At 39.5% G+C, this 15407-nt stretch overlaps 1 protein-coding gene and 1 long non-coding RNA gene across 13 annotated transcripts in view; one reads left to right on the plus strand and one right to left on the minus strand.

Moving 5' to 3' along the window:
* The window catches only part of ITPR1 (inositol 1,4,5-trisphosphate receptor type 1), a 387688-nt gene that overhangs the window by 23283 nt on the left and 348998 nt on the right, over window positions 1–15407 (minus strand). The window lies entirely within an intron of this gene.
* Window positions 1–15407, plus strand: part of LOC141551886 (uncharacterized) — a 27981-nt gene continuing 12574 nt past the window's right edge. Inside the window, exons 1-2 of the long non-coding RNA XR_012484992.1 lie at window positions 1–46; window positions 10340–10496. This is a non-coding gene — a long non-coding RNA (uncharacterized LOC141551886). The remainder of the gene's footprint in view (window positions 47–10339; window positions 10497–15407) is intronic.

A 15407-nucleotide genomic window follows, 5' to 3' on the forward strand; every position in this document is an offset into this window, starting at 1 on the left:
CTGGGTTCAACTGAAGAGGCTATTCTGAGAAAGAACCATGATTGAGGTAACCTCCCACTTTAGAAAACCTCACAAGCGGAGGAATTTATTTACAGTCTTCAATGTTGCTCTCATGGCTACAGAACTGTGCACATCAAGCTGGGGTGTTTAGATTAGTGAGGTGTTTTGTTTGTTTGTACTATGGTTTTTAGGAGTTCAGGGGAACCCAACAGGACATGAAGTGAAGACTTGTTGTGGGTGGGAGGAGATAGGAATGATTTGTTTCTCTCTGTCTCTCTTCCTTTTGCTTTCTCTATCTCTAGCTCCTCTTCCTTTTCCCTTTCTTGGAAGATTCCACTGAAGCTAAACTTAAGAGTGTCCTTTCACCCAAGAGCCAAATGCCACTTCTGCATTTAAGTTACTTCAAGTTAAAAACACACATTTTTGCATACCGAGTGAGAAGATAATCCAAATTCTCCCTTTATATTTTTACTGTGGCCCAGTGAATGTTTTAGATTATAGGAAACCCCAGGGAATAAATCCTACCTTCTCTCAATTAATAGACACTTTCAGAAAGTGCCCACAGGTTAAATAGGATAAATATTACTATAGTGGTATTTATCTGGCTTAGTGAGGGAAATCACAAAATTCCTAAAAATTTACATCCTTCATCCTTCACTGTGAGCTGGCTAAATAAGCTGTTCCTATCATATAGCCAAAGGGCAGAAGAAGAGTAATAATTCTGGAGTTCATCTCTCTATGACTATAACTAGAACACCATTTGTTTAATTAGGTAGGAGATAATAGTAATTATCTTAAAAAATGCTAACTGACTCTGGAATGTCCTTTTATAATAATGTTTCCTAACATTTGTTTGGTATTTATGTGTAGAGTCCCTCCTCCTCACCTGTAGCCTGGGTGGAACGATAAACCACTCTCTCTGCTACTGGTTCATTTTCCTTATTTATTCTCATCCCAGGTTTTAGGGCAGTCAAGACATATCTCTTTATTAATGACTAAAACTCAACATTTCTCTTCAATTAGCTCTGAGTCCTCCATCCCAGGCTACTAAATATTATTTATTTGATAAATCAAAGAAAACTTTTTTCCTATAATCTTTACTTGCCTCTTTCTTCCAATCAACCACAGACTTAAATAAACATCAATTTCTGGCTATGCTATTTATTAGCAGTATAATCCACAAAAAAAGAAAAACAAAAATATAGATACATGGCTACATTATCAGCTATGAAAGAGATGACTTCTCAATTCTAGAGACATAGTTCCACCATTCAGCTCCCTTAAGGTAACAAAATCTTTTCTGAACATTTTTTTTTTCAGTAAGACAATGGTTAAATAAACAAATAATCTTTCTTATCCCCCCCCTTTTTTTTTTTTGCTGAAGTTAACAATTTCTCCAGAATGATAGCTAAAAATCCTTTTCTTCTCCCAGAATTCTCAAAGCATGATATTAACATACTATAACATTAGCTATCATCTTTTTGGAAGAGATCACTGAAACTGGAGTTACCTTAGTACTCTGTGCTCCAGACAAATGATCCTGTTTGTTATTAGTGAAAAAATATCCAATCTCTCATCTCTGTGCATGTGCACAGGTCTCATTCCAGATACCCAATCTCTTCACCTCCAGTACTTAGAATTTTTTGCTTCCTTTGAAGATTAACTCAGGTACTACTTCTAGATAACAGGCCTTTCCTCATCCTCACCTCCAGCTGTTAGTAATCTTTTCCCTCTGGAATTATCTTGTATGTAAACACACACACACACACAGATTTTATTCCTTCACCCACTCGAGGGTTTCTGATTTACAAACATATACATGTAAATGGCTTGGTCCAAGTCATGCTAGGTAGGCCCTGGATCTAGTGACAAAGCGAGGGCAAGTACCCAGCTATCTTCATTCCCAATGGGATGTTCAATCTACAAGTCCATTTATTTAGTTTTTGGAAAGGGAATGATGAAAATTGGCATTTCCCAAAATAATTAAGATACATAAAGGTTGCTGGTTCTCTATTTCTTCAGCTCTGAGTGTCTTTGCTAAAATAGGATATGTTATATCAACAGCTGGGCTGAAGTTCCTAATTACCAGCCTCCACTGTGGTTAATGGTTCTTCTTGGATCATCTAGTATGGCATACAAAGGGCGCAGGAGACACACCCATCCTTTATGAAATTCCAAGGAAAACGAAACACCATTGTTCCCTGCGGTTGTTTCAGGGTCACAAGTGATGGCCTTTGTGTCAGATGGGCTAGACCCGGGGTGCCGGAGAGGAAGTAGGCCCGAAAGGAGAAAGCCAAAGTGGGCTAGCTTCCTGGAACTGAGACCTCGGACAATGGGCACATGGCACGGCACCTGCTCGGGTAACAACTACCACCCCATGAGTTTATCCACCAACCACAAGGGAAGTGAGCTTTTCAAACCAGGCCGATTCCAAAATGTGTAATTATATTCTGCTCATACAATTTCCCGTGTAGTTTCAATTAGATATTCTCTTCTTTTCTTTCTGGTTCAGCAATCACGCTACCTCTACCCAGAGTATCACTCCTTAACTGAAGCGTTCCATCTTCAAAGCACTTTATAAATATTGTCTAATTATATTTGGACTATTTCTATGTTTGCTGCATAATTTAGATGGATTAATTTAGGGAATGGAGAGTTGGAGAAGATGCTACGAGATCTTTCAAGAGAAAGGAATTTTTATATCTTTTAGAGTTATGCAAGGTTCCATACACACAGGGTATCTCATGATATGATACTGTGTGATAGAAAGAAGGAATGTTATTTTTAAACTTCATAAACTGATTTCAGGCCAATGTGAGGAAAGGGATTATGACATTTAAATTTGTATCCTCCCTTAGTGAGAGGCAGTGCACCCTACTGGATTGAATCAAGCCACCCAGTCAAGGTGACCTGTGTCCAATATTGGAGCAAGATAACTTTTCAGTACTTCCAGAAACTTTTTTTTTTAAAGACTTCAAGTTATAGAACAGTCCCTGATATATATTAGTAGAAAGATTTTTCCATAGCAATAACATTATAGATCCCGACTTTCTCCCTGAAAGATTCGCCAATCCCCCCATCCCTTAACAAGAATCCTCCAACATAAGAAGTGCTCTGTAATTGTTGAGTTAATTACAGGGTGGTTTTACTTGCAGGAGAAGAAAAGAAAGTGTGACAGTGTCACTTTAATGAACGCTGCAGCACATTAACTGTTTTTTCATGTGTGTTATAGATCCCTTCCCCCTTTGGAATCTGGTCAGCTTAAAGATACCTCATCAGAATGGTTTTTAAACGCATAAAATAAAATACTGAGACTTCAACCAATCATTTGGAGACAGAGTTGTTAAAATATGTATCTTTTAAATGTCACAAACCCTAGGTTAAGAATTCCTGCCCTAATGTATACCATCAAGAAATTATTTAGGGGCAGCTAGGGGGCGCAGTGGATAGAGCACCAGCCCTGAATTCAGGAGGACCTGAGTTCAAATCTGCCCTCAGACACTTAACACTTCCTAGCTGTGTGACCCTGGGCAAGTCACTTAATTCCAGCCTCAGAAAAAAAAAAAAAAGAAAAGTTTGACCTTAATGAAATTAAGGGTTGAGAGAGTAATGTATTGGGAGAAAGAGAAAAGGAGAGTGATCTAAATTATCTGCCATAGAAAAAGAGGCAAGAAAAAACTTTTATAGTGGAGGGGAAAAGCCAAATGAACCTTACTCTCACCAGAACTGGCTGAAAGAGGAAATAGCATACATACTCAATATGGTTATAGAAATCTATCTTACCCTGCAAGATAGGGGAAAGGGGAGGGTGATAGAAGAGAGGGCATACGGGGGGATGGAATGGTCAGTAGCAAAACCTTTACGAGGATGGGCAGGGTAAAAGGAGAGAGAGAATAGAATAAATGGGGAAAATATAGTTAGCAATCATAATTGTAGAAACAATTTTGAAGCGAGTTTCTCTGATAAGGCCTTACACAGAGGGGACTACAAAGTTTATCCTTTAAGTGAAGCTTTATTGTTAATTTAAAAATTAAGTTTAATCGTGAGTTCAATTAGTTTGATGAGTAAAAATTATGTCTTTTATGACATTCAATACATGTTCATCTTTCAAAAGGAGAAAGAAAAATGACCTGGGAGAACAGCCTGATAAAATGTGTTGGGCACACATGATGATCAGTTAATTCAATCTGCTGACTTTAAAGATGAGTCAGTACCTGCCATGTAGGGGAGGGGGTGGAGGGAAGGAGGGGAAAAGTTGAAACAGAAGTTTTTGCAAGGGTCAGTGTTGAAAAATTACCCATGCATATGTTTTGTATATAAAAACCCATAAAAAAGATGAATCAGTCCATAAGTGCAAAGAGGTGGTAAATCACCCCAAGTTACCAAGTAGCAAGGCCTGCGCTGATACCTCTACGCCCCAGCCCAACCACAGAGGCTCTGAAGGCAACGCAGTTGGAAGCAGGAAGAACCGGGCTGAATTGGGGTTGTCTAGCACTTCATGTCTTGCACAAGGAAGGCATTGAAACTAGTGTTACTTATACTCTGAATTTAGAGGGTTGATATTGGAATTAAAAATTCATCTTAAAATGTTCTTTGTCATTCTAACATATATTCTTATGCATGCACATGCTCACACACCTATGATATATAAGTATACATATGCTTATAGATAATCTTTACGTGAATCCATTTGATAAAGTTTTGAATATTACAGATTGCAAAGGAGTGATAGCTCTGGTGGAAGGCATTTGCAGGCCGGCAGTAGATTTAACGCACAGAGAATAACATAACCCAACTTCATTCGCAGTTAATTCCCTGGGTGAGACTTGTAGAACCAAAGAGCTCTGGATAGCAGAGACCTCAGAAGTCTTAGTCTTGGCTCTCTCATTTTCTAGATGAGGTCCAAGGGTTTGTGACCTGTCCAGGGTCACCTGATCATGTCCCTGGCTTGAGAATGATTTTCTCCTCGTCATTGTTGCTAAGTCTGCCAGGTGGGCAGCATGGATAAGTTACTCAGGATGAAAAGGAATCTCCCAAGAAGTGAAAACATTTGTCTCGGACCACATGGCTAGTGAGGGACAGAGATCAAAGCAAATCTGGTCTCCCCTCTGGCCCCCTGGGTTCCCTGGATTTTCTCTTCCCGTTCCCGCCTCCTTCCCTGGCGTATGTTTCTCCTTGCACCTGACTCACCAAAATACCCCTTTCTGGCACATGGGTTCTGCCAGGGCAGCTGATGGGCGTCACCCCATGGACAATAAATGCTTGGCAGCCTTCCCTGTGGGTGAGGGTGGGGGGGCTGAGGAGGAAGAGCGGGGAACCCATGGGAGAGGGGAGAAGGGAAGGCTTTATACATGGCAATGACATCATAGACTGCAGAGTGGTTTCTAAATCTGGGTGGGGAAGTTCAGCTGTGCCCCCTCTGAGAGCTTGTTCCCGTGCTCTCCACCCTAAGGCAGCCAAGGAGCCGAAGCCAGATCTCTCCCTCCCAGAAATGAACTCAGCTGTGGGGCCATCTTGCTGCAGAAACCTTTCTGGGACTTGGGACTCTGGGGAAGCATAAGCCACATTCTCACATTCAGTGAGGGACTCATAGAGGGAAAATGAGCCCAGATCTCAAGCTGTCCAACAGCAGCTCCTCAGGGATCTCACCCAGGGCACTCCCTGGCTCATTCCCGGATCGTTGGAGAATTCCAGGCTGGAAGTTAAAATTCCACATCTGCCCGCAAGCCCAGCAGTTGGCAATTTCCTGGATCCTTTGCCTGCTGCTGGGATTCTCTTTCCCCTCACCCAACAGCCAAGGGCAGCTCCCAGGGCTTTGCATCCAGGACCTCCTGAAATCAAACACATGTGTGGGGCCACAGATCTTCCCTGAACACTTTCCATCAGGTTGATCCCCATTTGTGGTGGGGAGGCAGGGATCCTCATAAAACGAACACTTCCTTCCTATAACTCTCCCGTTCTCTGGGCATTCTGCTGCTCTTTGAATAGTTCTCTCAAGCCCAATCTCCAGGGGCCTGCTTTCTATCCCACCAGCCCTTGTTTCTACTGCCTCAGCTAATCTCACCTTCACCTCTGGCCTTTTCATCTCTGCTGAAAAGCTCAAGTATTTTTTTCCTTACACAGAAAATGGCTGGGTGACCTGGTGGAAGATTTCTGGGCTTGGTGATACGAGTTCAAATCCTGCCTCAGAGACAGTATGTCCTTAGGTAAGTCACTTACTGTAACTGTCTGGATCTTAGTTTCCTCATCTGTAACATGAAAGGGCTGGAGCCAGCTTGTACCAGCTTGTGAGAACTGATTGTTAAACTTTCAATGGGAGCATTTACACCTCAGAAATTGGCAAATGCCACAAATCTGGGTTTGATTTATTGTTTTGTTGATCGCCTAGGCTTAAGAAAGTGGTGGAGAGAATGTTGAAAATGCCAAATAAATGTAAAAGTGTGTTGTGCTCCCGTTTTTGGTTTGTTTGTAGAGCTGGCTGTTAAATATTTACCAGCACCTCCCTGATTCGATGGCCTCTAAAGTCTTTTCCAGCTCTAAATCTGTGATGGAAACCCTCTGCCCTCTTTGTCCTATGGTTCCTTTTTGTCTTCTCTAGGGCCAAGAAGAAAAAAATTGAATCCTTGTTCCACGGTACAGCCCTGCAAATATTCGCATACATGCCTCGGTCCCTTCGTCCAGTGCTTTCTATTTCTCTTAATTGTTCCTTCCCATTTACTTGTGACAGTGTTGTGTATTCAGAAGACGTCCTCCCAGGGTTAGATGCTAAAATACTCTCCTACTCCCTTCCTTCTTCCTTCCCTCCCTCATTCCCTTGAGTTTATTTCAAGGCTGACTCCAGTCACCTGTATGCAATTACTCTATGCATGCTGCTTAGGATTGCATGAATTCTTGCACACTTAGACCTATCCCGATTATACAAAGAGTAGATGCTGCACTTGAGCCCTTGCTTCCCCTCCTTCCTTACATTATTTTTGCCTTTGAAAGACAACTGCTTATTTGGAACTATGCCCAAAAAGTTGTCAAACTGTGCATACCCTTTGACCCAGCATTGCTGTTATTGGGCTTATATCCCACAGAAATACGGAGGAGGGGAAAGGGACCTGTATGTGCCAAAATGTTTGTGGCAGCTCTTTTTGTTGTAGCTAGAAACTGGAAGATGAATGGATGTCCATCAGTTGGAGAATGGTTGGGTAAATTGTGGTATATGAAGGTTATGGAATATTATTGCTCGGTAAGAAATGACCAGCAGGAGGAATACAGAGAGGCTTGGAGAGACTTAAATCAACTGTTACTGAGTGAAATGAGCAGAACCAGAAGATCACTGTACACTTCAACAACAATACTGTATGAGGATGTATTCTGATGGAAGTGGAAATCTTCAACAGAAAGAAGATCCAACTCACTTCCAGTTGATCAATGATGGACAGAGGTAGCTACACATAGAGAAGGAACACTGGGAAGTGAATGTAAATTGTTAGCACTACTGTCTATCTACCCAGGTTACTTATACCTTCGGAAGCTAATAATTAATGTGCAACAAGAAAATGGTATTTACACACATATATTGTATCTAGGTTATATTGTAACACATGTAAAATGTATGGGATTACTTGCCATCGGGGGGAGGGAGTGGAGGGAGGGAGGGGATAATTTGGAAAAATGAATAAATAAATAAATAAAATTTAAATAAATAAAAAAAAGAAAGACAACTGCTTTCATTTTACTTGTAGAACAGTTTCTGAGCTAAGGGAATTCAGTATATCATGAATAAAGTCCCCACTGAGGGAAGCGCCCAAAGCAGCCACGGCAATACTCAGAGAAAGGCCATTCTGTGAGAAAAAGCTACACTGGCTTGGAAGGGTCACAGACCAGCCATTCTAATGTTTTAATTATTAGGGAGTTGTACCCAATTCAGATTAGTCATCTGGGTGTGGGAGTCGGTGTCTGGTTGTGGTTTAAATGAATCCATCCTTCCCCTTTCATTTACTTAGGACATCCACTCGTGTCACCTGATTTTAACAGGGGACTATCAAGTAATTCAAGTTGACCATTAAGTTCTGTTGGAGAAGACAGCAAGAACAATTCAGCTATCAAATGTTTAAGACTTATAACTAATGTGCTTCCCAGAAAACACTCTGGCAGAGCCAGTCCCTGGTCTTTGGGAAACTTGGGTCGTCTGAATGAACATCTGCAATTGCACATGAGTAGCAACTCTGGCAGTAACTCTGAGAATTAAAATCCATCGAATACATTAAGCTTCTTTCTTGCTGATTTATGGTCACTTCTGGATTAGACAGTGTATCTCTCTCCAGAGATTCCTTCAACCACCCACACCCTCCACCCGCAGCCATCCTTCCCCTCCCTTTTGGGGAGTTGCTGCTTTCCTTGCAATGGCTAGCCCAGCACTGCTGAGGAGGTGAAAAAGCCAGGGAGGAACAGGAGCCTGGGAGATTTGCCAGCCTGCGTCTGGGAAACCAGATGTGACCAGAAGACCAAAGTCAACAGGCTTACTGCAACCACGAAGGTTCTCAGTGTGCACACGTGTGCCTCGGTGCACGCCTATGTCTGTTTGGTTTGTGCTATCTGATTTCTTTATGGGCACAAGTTATATTTCCTATATGCCGGCTCCGAGCACTCCATACCCTCCTGTCTTCTAACAGTTTTGATGTATTCATGGAAATTCAAGCTAACTTGGGGAAGGAGCACTGCAGATGAGCTACTGCCACATGAACTACATTAAGCTAGGACAAGAGCGAGAGATAATTAATTTACTATGCTGGAGGAAAGGACAAAAGTTTCTAGGAAGAAAAATGGACCCTTTGGGTCATTAATAGTTTGGGAGGTTAAGACCTTCCACTGAAAAATGAATGAAAAACATTATATCAAACTTTCAATACCCAGGTCCCCCAACCCCCAAGAAGAATTCCTCTAAAAACCAAAGCATTAGCAAACGTGAATCAAAATCTCAGAGCAAGTAGAAGGCTGGAATTCATATTAAATTAATAAATGATTATGTTAAATTTCAGTTTTTATTCTGTCTTCCTCAAAAAAACAGAAAACTGCAATTGTGGTGAGAATATTGGATCCAACAGTTCAAAGCTTGAGCTTTTGGGTCTGAAGTTCAGGCCCTGACACATGTAAACTGTATAACAATTTAGGGTCTCAGTTTCTTTATCTATAAAAGGTGATAGTAATGATTTTTTTCAAAATACTTCACAAGATTGCTAAGAGATAGTAATTTAAAAAAAAACACAAAGTTGTATCTAAAGGCCAGCTTTTATTATTCACCATCTGAGTTCCTGGAGCTTCTGGCTTACTAAGGGAATGTGTAATTGAGGGCTGGCTTATCTCCTGTATTTGCCTAATAGGCTGTCACTTAAATATGGAGAAACTTGGTGGACCGAGTTTTTGTTAAACTTCATAGATTTGATCTTAAGGCTACAGTGCTATTACAGTGACTTGGAAATATTTGAGAAGATGCACTTTCCTGCCTTTTTTTGAGGGGTGGAGGAGCAGAGGTGTGGACCATTCCATCTGCTGTCACATTTAGTTGACTGCTATTGTTGAACAGGTTTATTTTCTTTGTAGTTCACTTTTGCTACAAGGAATGACTCACTAGATATAATAGGGGGAGAAATATAGTTATAAATGAAGGTGATATTAAAAAAAAACAAAAAAGGCCATCATTTAAAAAATAAAATAAGAAAATGGAAAAGAGTTAAAATAATTGCTTCAGGCTGTTATATAATTAACCTACTCTGAGTTGAAAGTAAAATATAGTGGAGCATGAACTTCTGAAATCATTCTCATAGCACTTTAACAGCTTTACATTTACATTTTTATTCAACAGCTTTAACACTTTAGTATTAGTTATGGCAATGGATCTATAATCTTATCAAATAATATAAAATTTATATATGACCTTTATATACATGTTTATTATTATTATTATTATTATTATTTAGAAAATGGTTCCAGGATGCAGACTGTAGTCCATCCATACTATCATCCTCAATCAAGCTTGTCCCTGTCTTCCCACAAATCTACCAAAAAGAATCTACCTATTGCTTTGAGGGGCCTTCTAGTTCTGTTAATCAGTTTTTAACTCTTTTGGGGTATAAAAAGTATTGGTACTTGAACTATTTAAAAAAAGTAAATGTTTAAAGTTAGTGAAAAGTTATACTTAAGTTTGTTCTCAGACAGTTCCTTGAAAGGCATTCAAATAGTGGCACTTGTTGGGAGAGGCTTTTTCCAGCTTCTGCTCACAGAGAACTATAAAAAGTCATTATTCTGTCACAAGGTGTGACACACAAAGTGCATCTTTCTTTCTTCACAGGACAAAGCTTTGGACGGATGTGCTTCCATGACAATGGGATGATCCAATGCAAACTCTCAAAGGGATACATCCTTACCCTGACTGATCAAACTCACACCTCTAGACCTTTTGGGAAGGGGGGAAAAGTCAAAGAAGCCATGCAGTACCTACCCGCCAGGTATCAGGCTCTTTAACACATAATGTTATGGTAACTACCAAATCCATTTCTGCTTTGAAGGGAGTGTGACCTGGATACTAAAAAGAGCTGGTGAAAGGAACTTTGCCTTTCAGAAATTCTTCCTCTTTTGAGCCCTATTTCATGTACTACCCTTTGGGCACTTGACCTGCTAGCCAAATAGAACTCACTGACTCACACTACTGACCTCCCCTGCCTCCATGTTCGAGGCCCCTGTGCTGGGCCTGAAGCTTGCCATCATCTTCATCTTGACTCAACTCCTCCCTGAATTTTCCTTGAAGGCCCAGTCCACCTCTTTTCATGGCTACCTTTCTCTCCCCTCAAATGTCTTAGAGCACTTTGTTAGACCTCTCCATCAGACTTTCCCTAATCTCTATTTCCTATCATAATTATTTCTTTATCTGCTTTATTCTATTTAGGTGGTCCAAAGAATAGAATATTGGGCCTGAAACCAACAAGACTTGAGTTGAATTTTGGTCTCAAACATTTACTAGCTGTATGACATCTGCCTTAGTTTCTTTATGTGTGAAGTGGGGATAATAATGGTACCAATCTCCAGGGGTTGTTGTCAGGATTAAATGTGTCACATAGCAGGAGCTTAATAAATGCTTATTCCTTTCCCTTATGACCCATCTGTTAGACTGACAAAGCCTCCCTGCCATAAACTTTATTTACATCCACAAAATCTTGCATATAGCAGGTGTTTAATAAAATGTATGTTATATTTAATTGATGGAATGATCACAATGATATCCATTTTTCTGCTGGGGGGATTTCTAAATTGCCATTGATCTAGGAATTCCAACAGTTGGTCAAGTGGGGTGTGCCTTTGGAAGAGGGTAATACTAGAGTAGCAGGTTCCAGAATAGCCATGAAAACAGAAATAGCAGCATTTCCTGCCACTGTTCTTTTTCACACTCCACTTGCTGGCTGGCTATACTATATAGTCTATACACCAAAGGATCTCTCATCTCAATGTATGGGTATTCTCTCCAATGATGCAAACTGCAACCCATTCATATTGGATTATCCTGAGGTTCCTCCCTGTCCTTCTATCAATCCACTACAGGAGATCCAACCCCTGCTGGATACCTTCCTGGGATTTTCCTGACCCTTCATAGATACCAGCCTATGTTTTATTTTATGCGTTAAAGCACTTTCTTGTGAGAAGGAGTTTGCAAGCTTCGTCAGATTACTAAAGGGGCTCAACCCTCCAGAAGGTCAAGCATCCCTGGTCCTACAAGTGTAGTATGTGCTTACAGTGTTTGCTTAGGGTAACCTTGCATCTCCACTACAACAAAGAATACATGACTATGACGTCAGTCCATTAACTGGATGATTTTTCTCATGCAGAACTGGTTTGGCAGACATAGATATTCTCATATATTCAGGGGCATCTGGACTCCAGTCTTTACAACAATCCTATTAATCACCAGACAGAAGTAGGCCAGCACAGGATGGGGTACTTCCTAGCACTCTGCCTTAAAAGTCACTTTCAGTAGAGAGGTAAGAGGTCACTCAGTCCCTGTGAAGTGGCTCTCAGAGCTTATGGGAACCATTTTTATTAAAGAGCAGAGCTAGGGATGCTAATGGCGAGCCTGTAATAACAGCACTTCTTTCACAGACAGATCTCCTTTCCATCCTTGGGAGCACTCATTTGCCCACTTTTTGTCACCAAACCAACATTTCTGAAAGTTTAGATGGCTTTTCGCTGGGGGGAGTGGCAGCAGATATCCAGTTTGTTCAACCTCTTCTAAAGGTTTATGGAGCAAAGCTCTTAGTTTTTCTGCCACTGAAAGCTGCTCTTCACACCCTTACCTCCCCAGCAACTGGTGACTAAGCCTGAACAGCCCTGAAATGACTCCAGGGAACTGGGGCTCAGTTCCATCATCCCCGAGCCGGCTTCCTTTACTTCCCTTCCCAATGACCCAGGCTGGCACTAGTAGCAGCTTCCACCTGAGTTGGGGGTAGGCTTGGGCTTTCCATGACCTGTTAAGAGACGCTTTGTGCTGAAATCCAGTGTTGAAAGACCCACTACATTTCAGCTTCCCCTTGTAGCTCTCCTACTGCACAACACACAGCTTCCTTAAATTCATGTTACGAGCTTTCTGATACCATAATTTTAGATTAGTTCTTCCAAAGAATGGTAGGGAGGGTAAAGCAAAATTAGCCAGAGGCTGGCATTCTCAAAGCATCGCCAATGTAGCGGGCTTTGAAAACAGTGCCGTCCGTTTGAGTCATTGTTTGAGTCAGGGGCAGCGAGGGTGCTCTCAGGCCGCTAATCCCCTATCAGGTGATAGCTCATGAGACTCCTGTGAGTCCTCATTACTGAGGCAGAAACCCGGCACTGGGCCAGAGCTTTCAGTGACCCCAAAGTAACATGGCTAGCAGTTAACCTTACAATCAACCTCCAGAAGATTTGTAGACTGAGACACTGGATGTGAATACTGTCTTTGAGAGGAAAATAAAAAGAACTTTTCCTAATAGACTGTAAGGACTAATGAGAAAGCAAGGATTCCTCTTTCATGTGCTATAATAGATCAAGAGGCACATAATACACACATGTAATATATAGATTATACATCTAACACATTTATATATTTATCATACACATACATGCGTGTGTACTACATTTGTTATATATAACGCACCTCAAACACACACATTATATGCATATTATACACATACATGTGTATGTATTATATGTATTTGTTAAATATAACACACAACACACATTTATATGTGTATTATACACATACATGTATATGTATTAGATATATTTTATATATAACATAAAACATAATATACAACATGTAACAGATGCATATCATACATATACATGTATATGTATTCTATATAGTTGTTATATATATAAATATAACAAATACACATATTTATACATGTATTATACATATACATGTATATTTGTTATATATATTATATATATGGTATATGTATTACATATAAATGTATTATGTGCCTCTTGATCTATTATAGCACTGAAAAGGAAATCCTTTACAGTATGTTAGGAAAAGTTATTTTCACATATATGTATATATGAAAAAGTGTATGTATGTATATATGTGTGTGTGTATACACAAATCTACCATGTGAATGTCTACCTACGTGCATTCCACCTTCTCAAGTTGTTTCTATTTTACAATGTTGCTGTCATTGTACAAATCGTTCTCTTGATTCTGTTCACTTCACACAAATTTTCCCATATTTCTCTGAAACATCTCTTTTGGTCATTTCTTATGTTATAAAAATCTTCATGACCTTCATAATCTGTTCAGTCTTTCAGCAGTAGATGGGTATCTCCTTTAGCTTCCAGACATTTACCACCATAAAAAGAGTTGCCATTAAAATTTCTTTGCATATATTATTTTTTCCTAATTCATGGATCTCTTTGGATATAGGCCTTACGGTAATATCACTAGATCTAAGGATATGTACTATTTAGTAACTTTTGCGGCACAGTTCTAAATTGTTTTCCAAAACGATTGGATCAGTTTGTAGCTGCATGAATGAGTCTGCTTTCCTGTAGCTTCTCCAACATATATAATTTTCCTTTTTTGTCATCTTTGCCAATCTGATGGGTATGATTTTGAGGTCGAGCCTTGGAATTGCTTTAATGTGCATGGCTCTAATTATTAGTGGTTTTTAATGACTTTTTTTTTTCATGTGGCAGTTGACTGTTTTTTTTTTTTCTTTTTTTCCTTTGAAAATTACTCATTCATAGTCTTTGGTCATTTATTAGTTAGGGAATGGCTCTTATACTTAAAATTTTCAATCATTTCCTTATGTCCTGGAAAGGAGAATTTTATCAGAGAAACTTAATGCAAAAATTCCTCTCCTCCCAGATAACTGTTTCTCTTCTAATGTTAGCTGTATTGGTTTTCTTTATGCAAAAGAGTTTTAATTTACAATTAAAATATATATTTTATTCTTTGTTTGGTCATGTCTTTTTTTTTTTTAAGAGTACAAAATTCATTGAAAAGTTTAGAGAAATTCAGTTTATACATACTTCTTGTTAGTTCTATCTTTATGCAAGCCCTGTACCTAATATAAACACACCTAATAACAGGCTAAAGAATCATAAAAGAAATCCATGAGGATCCAACTTATAAAATGAGTTTTCTGGTTAAAGATTGAATATTTACGGAAGTTAAGGTCAAAGTTGCTTTTCTAAATTGACATTTGACTCCCTTATCAATTAGGTTTTTAAGCCTGATGTTCATTTAGTTCATTCTTTGTTTCAGATTTAAACTTCAATGGAAAAACATCAGTGTTACCTGGTCATCTGTCTATAGATATAAAAGCCAATTTTCCCCCTTGTTCCTCTAATTATGATATTTTATGATATGTTTATGAGATGCTAATTCATATATTTAGAGTTTCTCTTTGTAGTATAATGTGTTGGTCTAAAGCTAATTTCTGCCAGATTGACCTCCCAATAGTTTTGGTCATATAACTAGCCAATTCTTACACAGTAGCTGGGGTAATCCCATATTTCAAAGTCAATTCTTCTCTGTTTTATAGACCTACTTTTCGGTAGGTCTCTAAATCATTTAGTTTATACTACATATTTAAATAATTATTATGTACTACGAATCCTCTCCAATTTGTCTTAACTCTCCAATAAAACTATACATTCCTCAAGGACAGGGACCATGCTTCATATTTCTTGGTACATATTGCTAAGAGTAAGTATAGGGACACCATGATTTCTACCTACTTCTTTGACTAATGCTTCCTAAGAATATGGGTCAAATCATCTGCAAATCACTGGCATTGCTTATATTTAAAAACATTAAAAAATATGTAGCCATTACCTAGCTTGAACCTTCCTGATCTTTGAAGTCTTCACGTGGTTGCCCTCAATCAACTTCT

Source organism: Sminthopsis crassicaudata, chromosome 1 (assembly GCF_048593235.1).
Source record: "Sminthopsis crassicaudata isolate SCR6 chromosome 1, ASM4859323v1, whole genome shotgun sequence".
In the NCBI taxonomy this organism is placed as follows: Eukaryota; Metazoa; Chordata; class Mammalia; order Dasyuromorphia; family Dasyuridae; genus Sminthopsis; species Sminthopsis crassicaudata.